The following is a 16,464-nucleotide window of genomic DNA, read 5'->3' on the forward strand; positions in this document are numbered from 1 at the left end:
CAAACCTGACTCAGTTACACCAGCTCTGTCAGGAGGAATGGGCCAAAATTCACCCAACTTATTGTAGGAAGCTTGTGGAAGGCTACGCGAAACGTTTGACCCAAGTTAAACAATTTAAAGGCAATGCTACCAAATACTAATTGACTGTATGTAAACGTCTGACCCACTGGGAATGTGATGAAAGAAATAAAAGCTGAAATAAATCATTCTCTCTATTATTATTCTGACATTTCACATTCTTAAAATAAAGTGGTGATCCTAACTGACCTAAGACAACTGACCTAAGACAATTTTTACTAGGATTAAATGTCAGGAATTGTGAAAAACTGAGTTTAAATGTATTTGGCTAAGGTGTATGTAAACTTCCGACTTCAACTGTGTCTATGTTCTGGGAAATGTTCTTGTTACTTACAACCTCATGCTAATCGCATTAGCCCACGTTAGCTCAACAGTCCCGCAGGGGACCCACCGATCCTGAAGAAGTTATTAATGACCTTGACTCTTTACAGGCGTAGATGGTGTTTTGACTTGTTGATGGCATCCAGACCTATTAGGCAGTAGACAGTTGGGCTGTACAGTACCTGGGTCTGGGGAAGGCTGTGGTCAGTAGGGGCTTCGGACACACAGACAGGAAATATTGAACAGGAAGCGCAGTTGCAGCCTGGAGTCAATGTGAATTAGCTGGTCTTGTTCTGCTGGTTCAGGGGAGTAACTGTCACCCGCTGGTACTGGAACGCCCCACATCTCCCTAGGAAGAAAACAACATATATAGGCTGAAGTATAAGACAAGCAGTCCCTCTCTCCAAGTAGCAAGGGTACAACAATTTCCCCAAATAACAACAAAAGAAAAAGGCTGAGCCCAAAAAAAAGTCAACTGAGATTTCTGTCAGAAATACTTCACAGAAAAATGGTAGACCCTATATCTTCAAAACGTGACTTAAAAATCTACCCTCTGGTTATAATTAAAAATTTGACTAGTTGGCCTCCCATCCAAACTACTGTCACAAATTACACGCTATTTACGAAAGGTACTCTTAATCCAACTCTTTCTTGCAACCGGAATCTGCTCCATGAGTCTTGCCAAGAAATCTCCAAAATGCCTAATATTTAGCAATTGCCTCTGCCTCACAATGAGTGACTGTCCCGTAAACTCAGAGATCTCAGTAGTGCCTCCACAGAGGGAGCCAAATCCTTTTACACTATGATCTCTGTGCATGAACATGAGTGAACAGGATAAAATTTAAATCAGCAAACAGTTGAGCCATAAAGCTTCGAATACCAACTACAGCACAAACCAAGAACTTGAAAATGACCCATCTAAATAATATTATAGCGTATTAGTTATATGCCCAGGTACCATTTTTTGGTGTGTGATTATTTAGTGATAAATGTATTAATACAGTAGACCGATCTAATATGAATACAGTAGAATGATAGAATGTGAATGTAAAAATAGGACAGTCTAATTTATAGAAGCACAAACAGACAAATCAGTCAGGTACTGGATGTACAGGAGCACAACAGAATTGATCTAGAATTTATCTAGGATGAGACACGTTGAAACAGAGCTATCCAGGGTCCTGAAGTGCACGCACACACACACACACACACACACACACACACACACACACACACACACACACACACACACACACACACACACACACACACACACACACACACCAAAAATATAAAACCCAACACGTAATGTTGGTCCCATGTTTCATGAGCTGAAAAGAAAAGAAAATATTGTACAAACTTCTTTACATCCCTGTTAGTGAGCATTTCTTCTTTGCCTATATAATCCATCCACCTGACGGGTGTGGCATAAAAAGAAGCTGATTAAACAGAATGATCATTACACGGGTGCACCTTGTGATGGGGACAATAAAAGGCCACTTTAAAATGTGCAGTTTTGTCACACAACATAATGCTACAGATGTCTCAAGTTTTGAGGGAGCGTGCAATTGGCATGCGGACTGCAGGAATGTCCACAAGAGCTGTTGCCAGAGAACTGATTGTTCATTTCTCTACCATAAGCTGCCTCCAACTTTTTAGAGAATTTGGCAGTACGTCCAACCGGCCTCACAACCATAGACCACATATATGGTGTCGTGTGGGGAAGAAGTTTGCCAATGTCAACATTGCGAATAGAATGCCCCATGGTGATTGTGGGGTTATGGTATGGGCAGGTATAAGCTACAAAGAATTAACACAATTGCATTTTATGGAAGGGAATTTGAATGCACAGAATGCATACCTTGACGAGGTCCTGAGGCCCATTGTCGTGCCATTCATCTGCCGCCATCACCTCATGTTTTAGCATGATAATGAACGGCTCCATGTCACAAGGATCTGTACACAATTCCTGGAAGCTGAAAATGTCCCAGTTCTTCCATTGCCTGCATACTCACCAGACATGTCATCCATTGAGCATGTTTGGTATACTCTGGATCGTTGTGTACGACAGTGTGTTACTGTTCCCGCCAATATCCAGCAACTTCGCACAGCCATTGAAGAGGAGTGGGACAATATTCCACAGGCCACAATAAACCGCCTGATCAACTCTATGTGAAGGAGATGTGTCGTGCTGCAGGAGGCAAAAGTTGGTCACACCTAGGGTTGCACATTTTGGGGAATATTCAGGAGGTGGAAACTTTCCGTGGGAATTAACGGAAATATATGAAAATTAATATGAATACCATTTAAATGTAGATGCTTTTGGCATTGGATAGATTTACCATATCATATGGAGACAGAAACATAAACCTTTTACCTTCTCATAAGTAGATATAATTGCAAATGATTAAATCCATCCAATAGAAAAATATATATATATATATATTTAGTTACGAACTGAACTTCAATTAAATGACTTGACTCTTCACATGGGACGATTTCACTGAACAAACGGGAACATTGAATGATCCCCAATGATCCATCGCATCTCGCAAATACGTTTAACATACATCTGTAAAATTATAGTCTAGAAACTAAAGATTTGGTTGTCTTCCTCTCTTGCTTCCAATGTCTTCTCTCTTGAACATCAGACTCTGAGGCCCCATCTTCACTGTCACTTTCCAACCTTGTTGAGGATGGCTCGTTGTCAGGCTCAAAAGGCCTGAAATTTGCCCAGATGGCCACCAATTTTCAACCCTTGTATTGGTCAGCCTGTTGCGTGTGTTCAGCCTGTTGCGTGTGTTCAGCCTGTTGCGTGTGTTCCCAAACAAGGATCAGTTGTGCTCTGAGGCGGCTGATGTTGGTGGGATTTGGAGGATGATGGAGGCAACAGGGGAAAGAGCCTCAGATCCACAAAGTCCCTTCCACCAGGTGGCTGATGAGATATGTTGGCACAACTGCCATATTCCATCTCCATCCCAAAGCCCTTGCTTGGAAGTGTACTTCACCAGACTGCCAAGAACCTTGCCCTCATCCAGGCCAAGGTGGCGAGACACGGTAGTGATGACACCATAGGCCTTGTTGATCTCTGCACCAGACAGGATGCTCTTGCCAGCATACTTGGGGTCCAACATGTATGCTGCAGTGTTTATGGGCTTCAGGCAGAAGTCTTTACGCTTTTTGATGCATTTCAGAACTGCAGTTTCCTCTGCTTGGAGCAACAGTTGGCAGGACAGTACAGATTTCTTCTCTTACATCTGCAAGCAGTCTGAACATCAGACAGGATGGTATTGTCTCCCTCAATCCGTGCAATGGCTACTGCTGTAGGTTTCAGGAGTTTCAGGCTGCTTACCACTCTCTCCCAAAATACATCATCCAGGATGATCTTCTTGATGGGGCTGTCCATATCAGCAGACTGTGATATGGCCATTTCTTGGAGAGACTCCTTCCCCTCCAGGAGACTGTCAAACATGTTTGACAACAACAGCACAACGGGTGTTGCTGGGCAGCTTCAATGTGGTGCTCTTATTCTTCTCACTTCGCTTGGTGAGGTAGATTGCTGCTATAACTTGATGACCCTTCACATACCTAACCATTTCCTTGGCATTTTCTTGTAGAGTGTATCCATTGTTTTCAGTGCCATGATGTCCTTGAGGAGCAGATTCAATGCATGAGCAGCACAGCCAATGGGTGTGATGTGTGGCTAGGACTCCTCCACTTTAGACCAAGCAGCCTTCTTGTTCGCAGCATTGTCTGTCACCAGTGCAAATACCTTTTGTGGTCCAAGGTCATTGATTCCTGCCTTCAGCTCATCTGCAATGTAGAGACCGGTTTGTCTGTTGTCCCTTGTATCTGTGCCCTTGTAGAATACTGGTCGAGGGGTGGAGATGATGTAGTTAATTATTCCTTGCCCACGAACATTCGACCACCCATCAGAGACGATTGCAAAACAGTCTGCTTTCTCTATAATTTGCTTGACCTTCACTTGAACTCTGTTGAACTCTGCATCCAGCAAATGAGTAGATAAAGCATGTCTGGTTGGAGGGGTGTATGCTGGGCAAAGAGCATTCAGAAATCTCTTCCAATACACATTGCCTGTGAGCATCAGAGGTGAGCCAGTTGCATGCACAGCTCGAACAAGACTCATCAGCATTTCTCTGACTACGTTCCTCCATTGAGTAAAAAAAAACTTGATTCCAGGAGGACCATGAGCTGTTGCTATTGATAAGGTGTCGGATTCATCATTTTCACCTCGAATAGAAGTAGAGGGACTTTTGTCAGAGGTTGCTTGTTGTGAGCGCTGAGGGAACTTTATGCACTTGGCCAGATGATTCTGCATCTTTGTTGCATTCTTCACATATGATTTGGCACAGTATTTGCAAATGTACACAGCTATGAGTAAAAAAACATCAAATACAATTCCATGTACAGATAAATAGTTAAGCAGTTAGATTAAACAACTCCTTTATAAGGTAAATGTTTTAAAATGAAACATGTATGGAAACAGGTGAATTAACACTCAGTTAGCAGGCTCAAGCAAGATAAAAACCCACATGGTATCAAAAACTAAACTAGCAGAAATTGTTAACAAGTTAGAAATAATTTAAACACCCTTTGCTGTAGGCTACTATTTACTAGTTTACAAAAAAATGATGTATGTCATATAAAATATATTCACCCCACCCAGTATTCTAATCAAAACTTACCAGAAATTATGTAGTCCTTGGCTCAGACAGTGTAATAGTGTGGGCTCAATAGCATCTCATTAGTGTGCAAGATCTTGAGAATCAGCTGTACATGTGATGGAAGAATGCACTGTGTATGCAGAGGGTTGCAATTCCATTGAATTGGGGATAGTTTAACAAAAATATGCCACAAGACCTAGAATTGCCTTATGTGTATCCCACAAAAAAGGTTCACTGTTATAAGCTAACTTTCTTGATGAATTTAAGCAAAATTCCCAAAATTCCCGGGCTTAACTTCCCATGGACCAACAGATGCATATCTGTGTTCCCAGTCATGTGAAATCCATAGATTAGGGCCTAATGAATGTATTTCAATAGACGTATTTTCTTATATGAACTGTAACTCAGTAAAATTGTTGAAATTGTTGCGTTTATATTTGTGTTTAGGATAGTATCAGAAAGAGATTGAGGTTTCCAAAAAACGTATCTTTGAAAAAAAAAAATAATAGTAATATTACTTTTTCTAAGAATAACCGCAATTCCTTTGTGCTCCACACGAGAGCATGCAGCAGCAGACCGCCTACAGTAACAAACCAATGAAACTGCTAGTGTTCTTTGAAATACATATTTTTTCATATTCTAATTTTACCCGTGACTTTCATAAACACAACCAAATTATTATTTTTCTGATAGCATTAATTTATTAGACCGTTAGAATGTTGCAGTCAAAATGGCTGCTCATTGGAGTAGTAAGGGGGTAGCGTGTGTTAAACAGTGTTAAACAGTTTCTCTGTGTACTCATGAGCAATGGCTATAGCAACAATCATAACAGTTATGTGAGTAACACAGTGCTTGAAAGATGTTGGTCATTATATTACAAAACTATTCCCACCATGATAACAAGTGTTTACTGGCTACTACTACCCTAAACATAATGAGTGAAATGTTTGTGTGTAGAAATGTGCTGTGAGATAGAGACAAACGGTGCTCTCTAGACTAACTCCGTTTGCCACATTCAGACAGTTGAAAACATGAGTCATCCTCCACCACATGCTCCCCATCAGGGCTGTATGTTGGCCTACCTCACAGCATGCCTTCACAGCATTGTCCCCTTCCTCTTCCTTCATGTCTCTGAGGAGAATCAGCAGGCGCCGACAGATGGTCGCCTCGCTCGCTTCAGGTCCTTAGAAAACGATGCAGTTATTTAAAAAATGTTAATGTACTATTTCTTACATTGTTAGCCCAGAAAATCTCAAGTGTTATTACATACAGTCGGGACAAACTATTGGATATAAAAGCTATGTCAACTTACCATCATTACGACCAGGAATACGTCTTTCCCGAAGCGGATCCTTTGTTCAGACCTCCACCCTGGACATGGGATCTTATCCCAGAGGCCGACCCAAAACAACGCGGTCGCCGCAGAAGAGGCAGACGGAGCGGCCTACCGGTCAGACTCAGAAGGCGAGCACACCATCCACCGCTTCCTAGCATATTGCTCACCAATGTCCAATCTCTAGATAACAAGGTAGAAGAAATTAAGGCATGAGTTGCCTTCCAGAGATACATCAGAGATTGTAACATTCTCTGTTCAACGGAAACTTGGCTCATTTGGGATTGAGTCGGTACAGTTGTTGTTGTCAGAGTCGGTACAGCCACCCGGTTTCTTCACGCATCGCGCCGACAGAAACAAACATCTCTCTGGTAAGAAGAAGGGCGGGGGTGTATGCCTTTTGATTAACGACTCATGGTATAATCACAACAACATACAGGAACTCAAGTCCTTTTGTTTATCTGACCTAGAATTCCTTACAATCAAATGACGACCACATTATCGTCCAAGAGAATTCTCTTCGATTATAGTCACAGCCGTGTATATCCCCCCCAAGCAGATCCCTCGTCAGCCCTGAAAGAAATTCCCTGGACTCTATGTAAACTGGAAACCATACATCCGGAGGCTGCATTTATTGTAGCTGGGGATTTTAACAAAGCTAACCTAAGATCAATACTCCCTAAATTCTATCAGCATATCGAATCCGCGACACGAGCTGGCAGAATTCTGGATTATTGCTACTCGAACTTCCGTGATGCATACAAAGCCCTCCCGCACCCTGCCTTCGGCAAATCTGACCATGAATCCATTTTGTTGCTCCCAGCATATAGACAGAAACTAAAACAGGAAACGCCCGTGCTCAGGTCAATACAACGCTGGTCTGACCAATCGGATTCCACGCTTCAAGATTGCTTCGATCACGTGGACTGGGATATGTTCGGGATAGCCTCAGACAACAACATTGATGTATACGCTGACTCCATGAGCGAGTTTATTAGCAAGTGCATCAGAGATGCCGTACCCGCTATGACTCTTAAAACCTTCCCTAACCAGAAACCGTGGAATAATGGCAGCATTCGCGCAAAACTGAAAGCGCGAACCACCGCTTTTAATCATGGCAAGGCGACTGGAAACATGACCGAATACCAACAGTGCAGCTATTCCTTCTGCAAGGCAATCAAACAAGCAAAGCATCAGTATAGAGACAAAGTAGAGTCGCAATTCAACGGCTCAAACACGATGTCACGTCCTGACCATAGAGAGCTCTTATTTTCCGTGGTAGAGTAGGTCAGGGCGTGATCGGGGGGGGGGTTATTCTAGTTTTATTTTTCTATGTTGTTTGGTTCTAGTTTCTGTTTTTCTATGTTGGGTTTTTTGGATGATCCCCAATTAGAGGCAGCGGGTCATCGTTGTCTCAATTTGGGGATTATATTTAATTATATTTAGTTGTTTTTCCCACCTTTGCTTGTGGGAGATTATTTTGAGTTAGTGCATGTAGCACCTCTTCGTCACGGTTTGTTGTTTTGTTTATGGTTTATTGTATGTATTGCATAGTTTCACATTAAAATTAAATATGTGGAACGATACGCACGCTGTGCCTTGGTCCGTTCCTACACACAAGCGTGACACACGAGAAGTATGTGGCAGGGTCTACAGTCAATCACGGATTACAAAAAGTAACTAGCCCTGTTGCGGACATCGATGTCTTGCTCCCAAACAAATTAAACAACTTCTTTGCTCGCTTTGAGAACAATACAGTGCCACTGACATGGCTCGCTACCAAAGCCTGTGGGCTCTCCTTCTCCGTGGCCAACGTGAGTAAAACATTTAAACGTGTTAACCCTTGCAAGACTGCCGGCCCAGACGGCATCCCTAGCCGCGTCCTCAGAGCATGCGCAGACCAGCTGGCTGGTGTGTTTACGGACATATTCAACCAATCCCTATCCCAGTCTGTTGTCCCCACATGCTTCAAGATGGCCACCATTGTTCCTGTTCCCAAGAAAGCTAAGGTAACTGAACTAAATCACTATCGCCCCATTGCACTCACTTCTGTCATCATGAAGTGCTTTGAGAGACTAGTCAAGGATCATATCACCTCCACCGTACCGGATACCCTAGACCCACTCCAATTTGCTTACCGCCATAATAGGTCCACTGACGATGCAATCACCATCACACTGCCCTATCCCATCTGGACAAGAGGAATACCTATGTAAGAATGCTGTTCATTGACTACAGCTCAGCATTTAACACCATAGTACCCTCCAAACTCGTCATTAAGCTCGAGACCCTGGGTCTCGACCCGCCCTGTGCAACTACATCCTGGACTTTAACGGGCCGCCCCCAGGGGGTGAAGGTAGGATATAACTTCTCCACCCCGCTGATCCTCAACACTGGGGCCCCACAAGGGTGCGTTCTCAGCCCTCTCCTGTTCTCCCTGTTCACCCACGACTGCGTGGCCATGCACGCTTCCAACTCAATCATCAAGTCTGCAGACGACACTACAGTGGTAGGCCTGATTAACAACAACGACGAGACGGCCTACAGGGAGAAGGTGAGGGCCCTCGGAGTGTGGTGTCAGGAAAATAACCTCTCACTCAACATCAACAAAACAAAGGAGATGATCGTGGACTACAGGAAACAGCAGAGGGAGCACACTGTATTCTATACCATCTACTGCATCTTGCCTATGCTGCACGCCATCGCTCATCCATATATTTATATGTAGATATTCTATTCATCCCTTTACATTTGTGTGTGTGTGTGTATATGGTAGTTGTGAATTTGTTAGATTACTTGTTAGATACTACTGCATAGTCGGAACTAGAAGCACAAGCATTTCGCTACACTCGCATTAACATCTGCTAACCATGTGTATGTGACTAATAAAATTAGATTTGATTTGAGGTCATCCAGGCGATCCTGCTCCTCCTGTGTCATCTGCACCGGGCCTCCTGCACCCCTCGCCAACTGTCATGTTTCACATAGTAGTGAAAACAATCCTTCATCAGATCGTAGTTATTTTCAATCAGGCCCCTATGTCTGAGTCAAATAAATACTTATTTTTCCCAGTGTGGGGAAGAAAAAAAAACACACGTAACATTAGACTTGTCCAAATCTATGTGACAGTCTGACACTGCACTTGGACCAACATGAACTTTGACATACCTCAATGTTTTTCTTCACAAAGTCTTGTTTCTTTTTGTCCCTGGGAATTGGACTGGCTGCCTTGTGACTCATCTGCCCTCTCTTCGTGACCCACTTCAGCCAAGTCTGCTGCTGTGTGGGAGTTGAGTTCATGCATTGTTTGGATTCCAGCAGGTAAACATGGCATACAGGAGCCTAAACTCAGAGTTTAAGAACCATTAGCGAGCTCTGTCTAGTATCATCCTGAGATGTTTAGGAGAGACATTGTCAACAATCTAAGCAATAATTCAGAATTTGCATATATCAATTAAACCTGATGCATGTTTTTTTCTTGACCACTGAAATACATGCAATTTGAAAAAGAGCCCACTGGACAATGTTCATGACTCTCTAACTATGACTTTAAGTGACATGTCATCCACCAAACAGCAAATTCAAAAGAATATGGGGAAGTTGTTCATGGACAGTTTAATGGGAAACAGGTTGCCTATGTGGTGTTTTCAGAAATCAAAGAACCAAGAAAAAACTGAATACACAGTGAAAGTACAAAGCAGTTACATTGTTTCCTAGGGTTATATTGCCATCTAGTGTAGAATAATACAACTGCATTGTAAGACTAACATTGTTACAGGAGTAGTTAGTGTATATTGGCCTACATAGGAAAGGGAGATACCTAGTCAGTTGTACAACTGAATGCATTCAACTGAAATGTGTCTTCCGCATTTAACCCAGCCCCTCTGAATCAGAGAGGTACGGGGGCTGCCTTAATCGACATCAACGTCTTCAGCGCCCGAGGAACAGTGGGTTATGAGCAAATTAATTATGTAAAGTGTTACCATCTATAATTGTGTTCCAGCATATTTAAACAAATTCACTTTCCTCCACTTGTGTTGTGTCTCATACTCTTTGTCAGGCACTTGAGTCACAAACACAGGAACAAAGTCCACTTCTTCACTGGATCCATGAACTAGGGTGAATGAAAATATATTATTAAAACATAGCCTGCATATGAATAACAAACTACCATATTCAATATTCTGAGACTGAATCTAAGTAAGGTTATCAATTTTATGTGCCAGATCCCATGCGAAAGAAAGCTGATGATTTATATCACCATTTTCAAGTTCTTTAGTTTATCATGGAATCGTAATTTGACATGTGAGTACTATGACTAACATTGTCCTCAAAGCTCCAGTCAATGTGCATTGTAGACAGTATCCACACTGATCAGCATTCTGAAATGATACTATTTCACTTACTACTGGAAGGAGCCAGGGCCAAAAACATCCTTGTATTTTCTGCTTAATCTGCACATTCTGAATATATGTTGGGTTTTAGCTGCTGCACAAAAATTGGTAGAAAATATCCTTCAGCATATACACATTCTCACATCAGAATCGCCTTCATTCGCCAAGTACATTTACACACTCTGAATTTGACTTGGTGATATGGTGCTGCATTAAATTCTGTGTACTCTGCGTATCCTTGTGCTTACCAATAGTTCCTTCCATAGTTTGATGGAACTCCTTCCCTTTTTCATTTCAGATCCTTGAAGCCAGGATTTTGTCAAGTACTTTAATTTTCTTAATGTCCTTCTGGATCTTCGTTCTCCTCATCAGATACATCTCCAATCGAGTGAACTGGAAATTCATACATAGAGATCAACAAACACAATCTGTTTTTTCACTATTCTTTACCACTTATTCCAATTTCACAGTGATATAGAGTGCATTCGGAAAGTATTCAGACCCCTTAATTTTTTCACATTTTGTTACGTTACAGCCATATTCTAAAATTTATTAAATCATTTTCCCCCCTCATCAATCGACACACAATACCACATAATGACAAAGCAAAAACTGTTTTTTAGAAAAAAATATAACTTTTTTTTTTAAATTACAACTGAAATATCACATTTACATAGCTATTAAGACCCTTTACTCAGTACTTTGTTGAAGCACCTTTGGCAGTGATTACAGCCTCGAGTCTTCTTGGGTATGACACTACAAGCTTGGCACACATGTATTTGGGGAGTTTCTCCCCTTCTCTGCAGATCCTCTCAAGATCTGTCAGGTTGGATGGGGAGCATTGCTGCATTATGCTGCCACCACCAAGCTTCACCATAGGGATGGTGCCAGGTTTCCTCCAGACGTGATGCTTGGCACTGAGGTCAAAGAGTTCAATCTTGGTTTCTCATGGTCTGAGTCCTTTAGGTGCCTTTTGGCAAACTCCAAGCGGACTGTCATGTGCATTTTACTGAGGAGCGGCTTCCGTCTGGCCACCCTATCATAAAGGCCTGATTGGTGGAGTACTGCAGAGATGGTTGTCCTTCTGGAAGGTTTTCCAATTTCCACAAAGGAACTCTGGAGCTCTGTCAGAGTGACTGTCGGGTTCTTGGTCACCTCCCTGACCAAGACCCTTCTCCCCAAATTGCTCAGTTTTGCTGGGCGGCCATTTCTAGGAAGAGCCTTGCTAGTTCCAAACTTTTCCCATTTAAGAATGAGGTAGGCCACTTTCTTCTCGGGGACCTTCAATGCTGTAGAAGTGTTTTGGTACCCTACCCCAGATCTGTGCCTCGACACAATCCTGTCTCAGAGGTCTACGGACAGTTCCTTCCACCTCATGGCTTGGATTTTGCTCTGACATGCACTGTCAATTGTGGGACCTTATATAGACAGGTGTGTGCCTTTCCAAATCATGTTCAATTAATTGAATTTACCACAAGTTGTAGAAACATCTCAAGGATGATCAATAGAAACAGGATGCACCTGAGCTCAATTTTGCGTCTCATAGCAAAGGGTCTAAATACTTATGTAAATAAGGTATCTGTTTTTTATTTTTAGTACATTTGCAAGAATGTCTAAAAACCTATTTTTCGCTTTGTCATTATGGGGTATCGGGTGAAGATTGATGAGGAAAAATATATATTTGATCCATTTTAGAATAAGGCTGTAACGTATCAAAATGTGGAAAAAGTCAATGGGTCTGAATACTTTATAAATGCACTGTACATGTAACAGTGTAGGTTCCGTCCCTCTCTTCGCCCCAACCTGGGCTCGAACCAGGGACCCTTGCACACATCAACAACTGACACCCCACGAAGCATCGTTACCCATCGCGCCACAAAAGCCACGGCCCTTGCAACGCAAGGGGAAACCCTACTTCAAGTCTCAGAGCGAGTGACGTCACCGATTGAAACGCTATTAGCGCGCACCACCGCTAACTAACTAGCCATTTCACATCGGTTACATACACATTAACACACGGAAACAGTACAGGCTCCATATAATTCCTATCATAGGCCTAATAGTATTGTAGAGCTCTTTTTACTTGCGCACAATATAGATGGGTCACCCCGTCCTGTCCCTAGGGGTCTATGGCCCTGCAGCGTCCCAACCCAATACACCCCACTCAGCTGTAGCATCTTAGTGAAACATTCATTATTGGTTTCAGGTGTGTTAGGCCAACGCCAGAGTGTCAATCAAAAATGCGGCAGGCCCCCAGGGCCAGGACTGAGAAGCCCAGCAGCTAGGGATTGCCTAAATAGGTATCTCCCCTGACATGGGCAAGTTTTCAATACAGACGCCTTTTATTGTACTGTATTCCATATAAGGCATCCAGACCTTATGAAAGTTGCACAGTATGCCCTTAATCTTGTAACAAATCAAATCTAGCGATGCATAAATTGTGGGAGGATAACCAACCTTCAAAATAATTTCTTAACTGCTATAAATGCTAAGTTACACAGTTTCTTCTGATAAGTCTCCAGTATCAACATTTCCAATGCACCGATATCGCATTTAAGGCCGATACAGATATCCAATATTTTCCTTGACAAAACAACGATACCGATAAGCAATATTTTAAATTTTAGAGGCCTTTAATAAAGCATTCTAGTACAGTTAAATAGTTAACGCACACACAACGCAGCGGTCTAAGGCACTGCATCTCAGTGCAAGAGGCGTCACTACAGTCCCTGGTTCGAATCCAGGCTGTATCACATTCGGCCGTGATTGGGAGTCCTAAAGGGCGGCGCACAATTGGCCCAGCGTCGTCCAGGTTTGGCCGTCATTGTAAATAAGAATTTCTTCTTAACTGACTTGCCTAGCTAAATAAAGGTTACACACATTCATTCATTCTCAACCAGGATTTCATCATACAGGTCAAGCAGTGAAGTTTCAGCTCTGTCTGTCCGTGGCCTCTCTTCCTCGGTGCGCACTGTCACTGTGTCCATGTCCATCTTGTCCAGCTGTGTCTAACATTTCACGTAAACCCTATTTCTTGTCTGCATCGAAGTAGCGGTACTTGTACCTAGCATCGAGCATGGTGGCAACACAGTAAAGAGGCTTAGAGAGAATGCCACCGAATCGTTTGTTCACAGCCTCTAGTAGAGTACTTTTGCAAGTTTTAACCCCGCGGTCTGTCAGCAGTTTTGTTGAGCAGGCGTTTCAATGCCGTGACAGAGAGTATCACGTCTGCTGCATGTCGACGCAGTTGATGATCTTATTTCTCGAGTCAGTTGTTCGAATGGCGCTAGGAGTGTGTTCATGTTTCCAAGTTTCAAACATGTTCTCAAATGCCATTTAAATGGCAGCAGCGGTACGAGAACCAGCACATTCTTGAACATGCAATACGGCTTTCCTTAGTACGAAATCCTCATCAACCCACTGTGCTGTCAGACTCAGCTTGCTCATGGGGCTGACGTCGCTGGTCCAAATGTCAGTCGTGAAGCTATGGAGCTACTTGCAATACTGTGTAACTCCGGTAGGGCAACATCTGTACAAAAATAGCACCTACTTGGTAGTGTGTACCGGTGCTCGACCAGTTGACGAAAGCCAACATCATCCACGACAGAGAACAGTTGATTGTCAAGGGCAATGAATTCCATTATCTTGGCTTTAATGGATTTGGCCTTTGAGTTGTCTCGCTGAAATGTTCTTACTCTTTCAAATGAGTGCTCGACTTGAACTTGTTTAGTTGTTGAAAGTGTGCGCTTAGTATTTTTCGGCTTTTGTTCAGTGTAACTGTATTTTTTGTGGCTTCATATCATATAGGTATGCACGTCAGCTTTGACATCGGTTTTGGACATCGGCGTTAAACTAGACATCGGGCCGATGCCGACATCTCTCTCCTGACATTGGTGTTAAACTAGACATCGGGCCAATGATGGCGCATCTCTCTCTCTGATTGATTGATTTGACACAGCTAGCTAGCACTGCAGTGCATAAAATGTGGTGAGTAGTTGACTCAAAGACAAAGAGGGAGAAAGACAATAGTTGAACAGTTTGCTGACTGTACACTGTAACGTTACTGCATGATTGTAACATGTTTACTAACGCGTTAGTTCTATTAACTATGTTGACTATGACGTTACTTTAGCTAATATGGTGACAATGATTTGGTTTGGCTTGATAAGGTTTTTTCGCCAGGGTCACATACAGCTGACATTTTGTTCATTGAAGTCCACAATTGAAGGGAAAAGGTGATAGAAAGAGAGCGCGAGAAGGAATACAACGTTACTGCTATGAAAGTGAACTGTGTTTACAAGTGATCAGGGGTGTATTCATTCTGCCGATTCTGTTGAAAAAAAATCTTAAAAACGGAAGCAAACGGAACAAAACATACCTGAATTTGTCCAATAGAAAGTCTCGTTTGCAACTGTTGGACTAATAATTACACCCTATATCAGCTTGATGCAGGTAAGTGTGCAAGGCGGTATTCAATGTGTCACTGTCTGTCAGCTCATATTTTTCTCTCACCTGTGTGCACCTATGTTGTAAATGTTCATTAATTCATTGTAGCAACCTCATGATGGGTATAAGGAATGATGGGTATAAGGAATGTATCATGTAATAGCCTCAACCTGTAGTCCCTGTTACATTGACCTGGGTGAATGGAATATTAATGGCAGTAATCCAATATGCTGTAATAGAAATAAGGCGATGCTCATTAAAAATCGTCCTCCCTCATCTTAAACGGCACTGACCGCCACTGGTAGCCAGAGGCTATCTAGAGTTGAACTGGCTGTGGTAGCTACTAAAGTAGCTGCTTGTAGTTCATTCAGTCGAGAAGAGATGAGACATTGGCTAACGTAACATGTCAGTTACACTACTAACTCAACACTGAAAAAAGATTATGTCAAGCAGCACTTACCTTGCCATCTAGACCAGTCAACTAAAGAGTAGCCAGTTTCTGCTGTGCTTGTTTTTACAACTCGAAGAAAAAGCGCAACACAAACAGCAGCAGCTGCCTCTGTTCATCTCTCCCGTGCTGGTACTATACGCCAGACTTTCAGAAGCTTTGCCTTCACAACGCCTGTCCGCACGCTCTGTGGTGTCAGTGCGGTCCTAAATCCAGCTGGCTGAAACTGGAAAACAGCCTACCCTACCGCTCTGAGGCGTTGGCATGGTCCTAAAGCATACCGGGGCCGCGTTTCGTATCACAATGCAATTCTCCACCGTGCAAATTGTGCACGTAGATACGATAGCTACCTGCTTATTGTTGGGGACATCCTCGCTCAGGACCACCAGTGACGTTGGGCTGGGGTGACAAACTCTCCCGACTTCAGGCAGTGACACAGTTGACACATGGCTACCGAGAACTCTCGCTGGATGCCGGGCGGGAGATTTAATCTAACTGCCTCTCGTAATGTCCATCGATGCCTTGCCCTTGACGCTCTGGTAACGTAACCCAAGATTAGAATACCGTTAGACAATTTTGCAAGATATTTGAGGTAAATAAATAACATTTCCTATTGTATTGTACATTAAATTATACATCATAAGTCTACCTGATAGCATAGCAGTTGATGAGGCAGGCGTGGTAATGTTTTTTATTTTTGGACTGGTAGCTAAGGACGCAAAAGACCCGGATGTGGTAACTATACAAAAGTTGTATCTT

At 42.7% G+C, this 16,464-nt stretch overlaps 2 long non-coding RNA genes across 3 annotated transcripts; both read right to left on the reverse strand.

Annotated features, from left to right (window-relative positions):
- Positions 1–352: 352 nt before the first annotated feature.
- On the reverse strand, positions 353–6,452 carry LOC106599749 (uncharacterized). The gene is made up of 3 exons (XR_001327563.2): positions 6,397–6,452; positions 6,167–6,267; positions 353–748 (listed from the first exon to the last, which is right to left on the reverse strand). It is a non-coding gene; the product is annotated as an uncharacterized lncRNA (long non-coding RNA).
- Positions 6,453–6,482: 30 nt separating this feature from the next.
- Positions 6,483–16,456, reverse strand: LOC106588088 (uncharacterized). Of its 2 annotated transcripts, XR_001324575.2 has the most exons (6): positions 16,355–16,456; positions 16,056–16,241; positions 11,060–11,204; positions 10,824–10,905; positions 9,586–10,531; positions 6,483–6,600 (listed from the first exon to the last, which is right to left on the reverse strand). It is a non-coding gene; the product is annotated as an uncharacterized lncRNA (long non-coding RNA). The 2 variants fall into 2 exon arrangements; XR_001324573.2 differs by lacking the exon at positions 10,824–10,905 and having other exon boundaries at positions 16,355–16,455.
- Positions 16,457–16,464: the final 8 nt, after the last annotated feature.

This window comes from Salmo salar, chromosome ssa01, assembly GCF_905237065.1.
Source record: "Salmo salar chromosome ssa01, Ssal_v3.1, whole genome shotgun sequence".
NCBI lineage: Eukaryota > Metazoa > Chordata > Actinopteri > Salmoniformes > Salmonidae > Salmo > Salmo salar.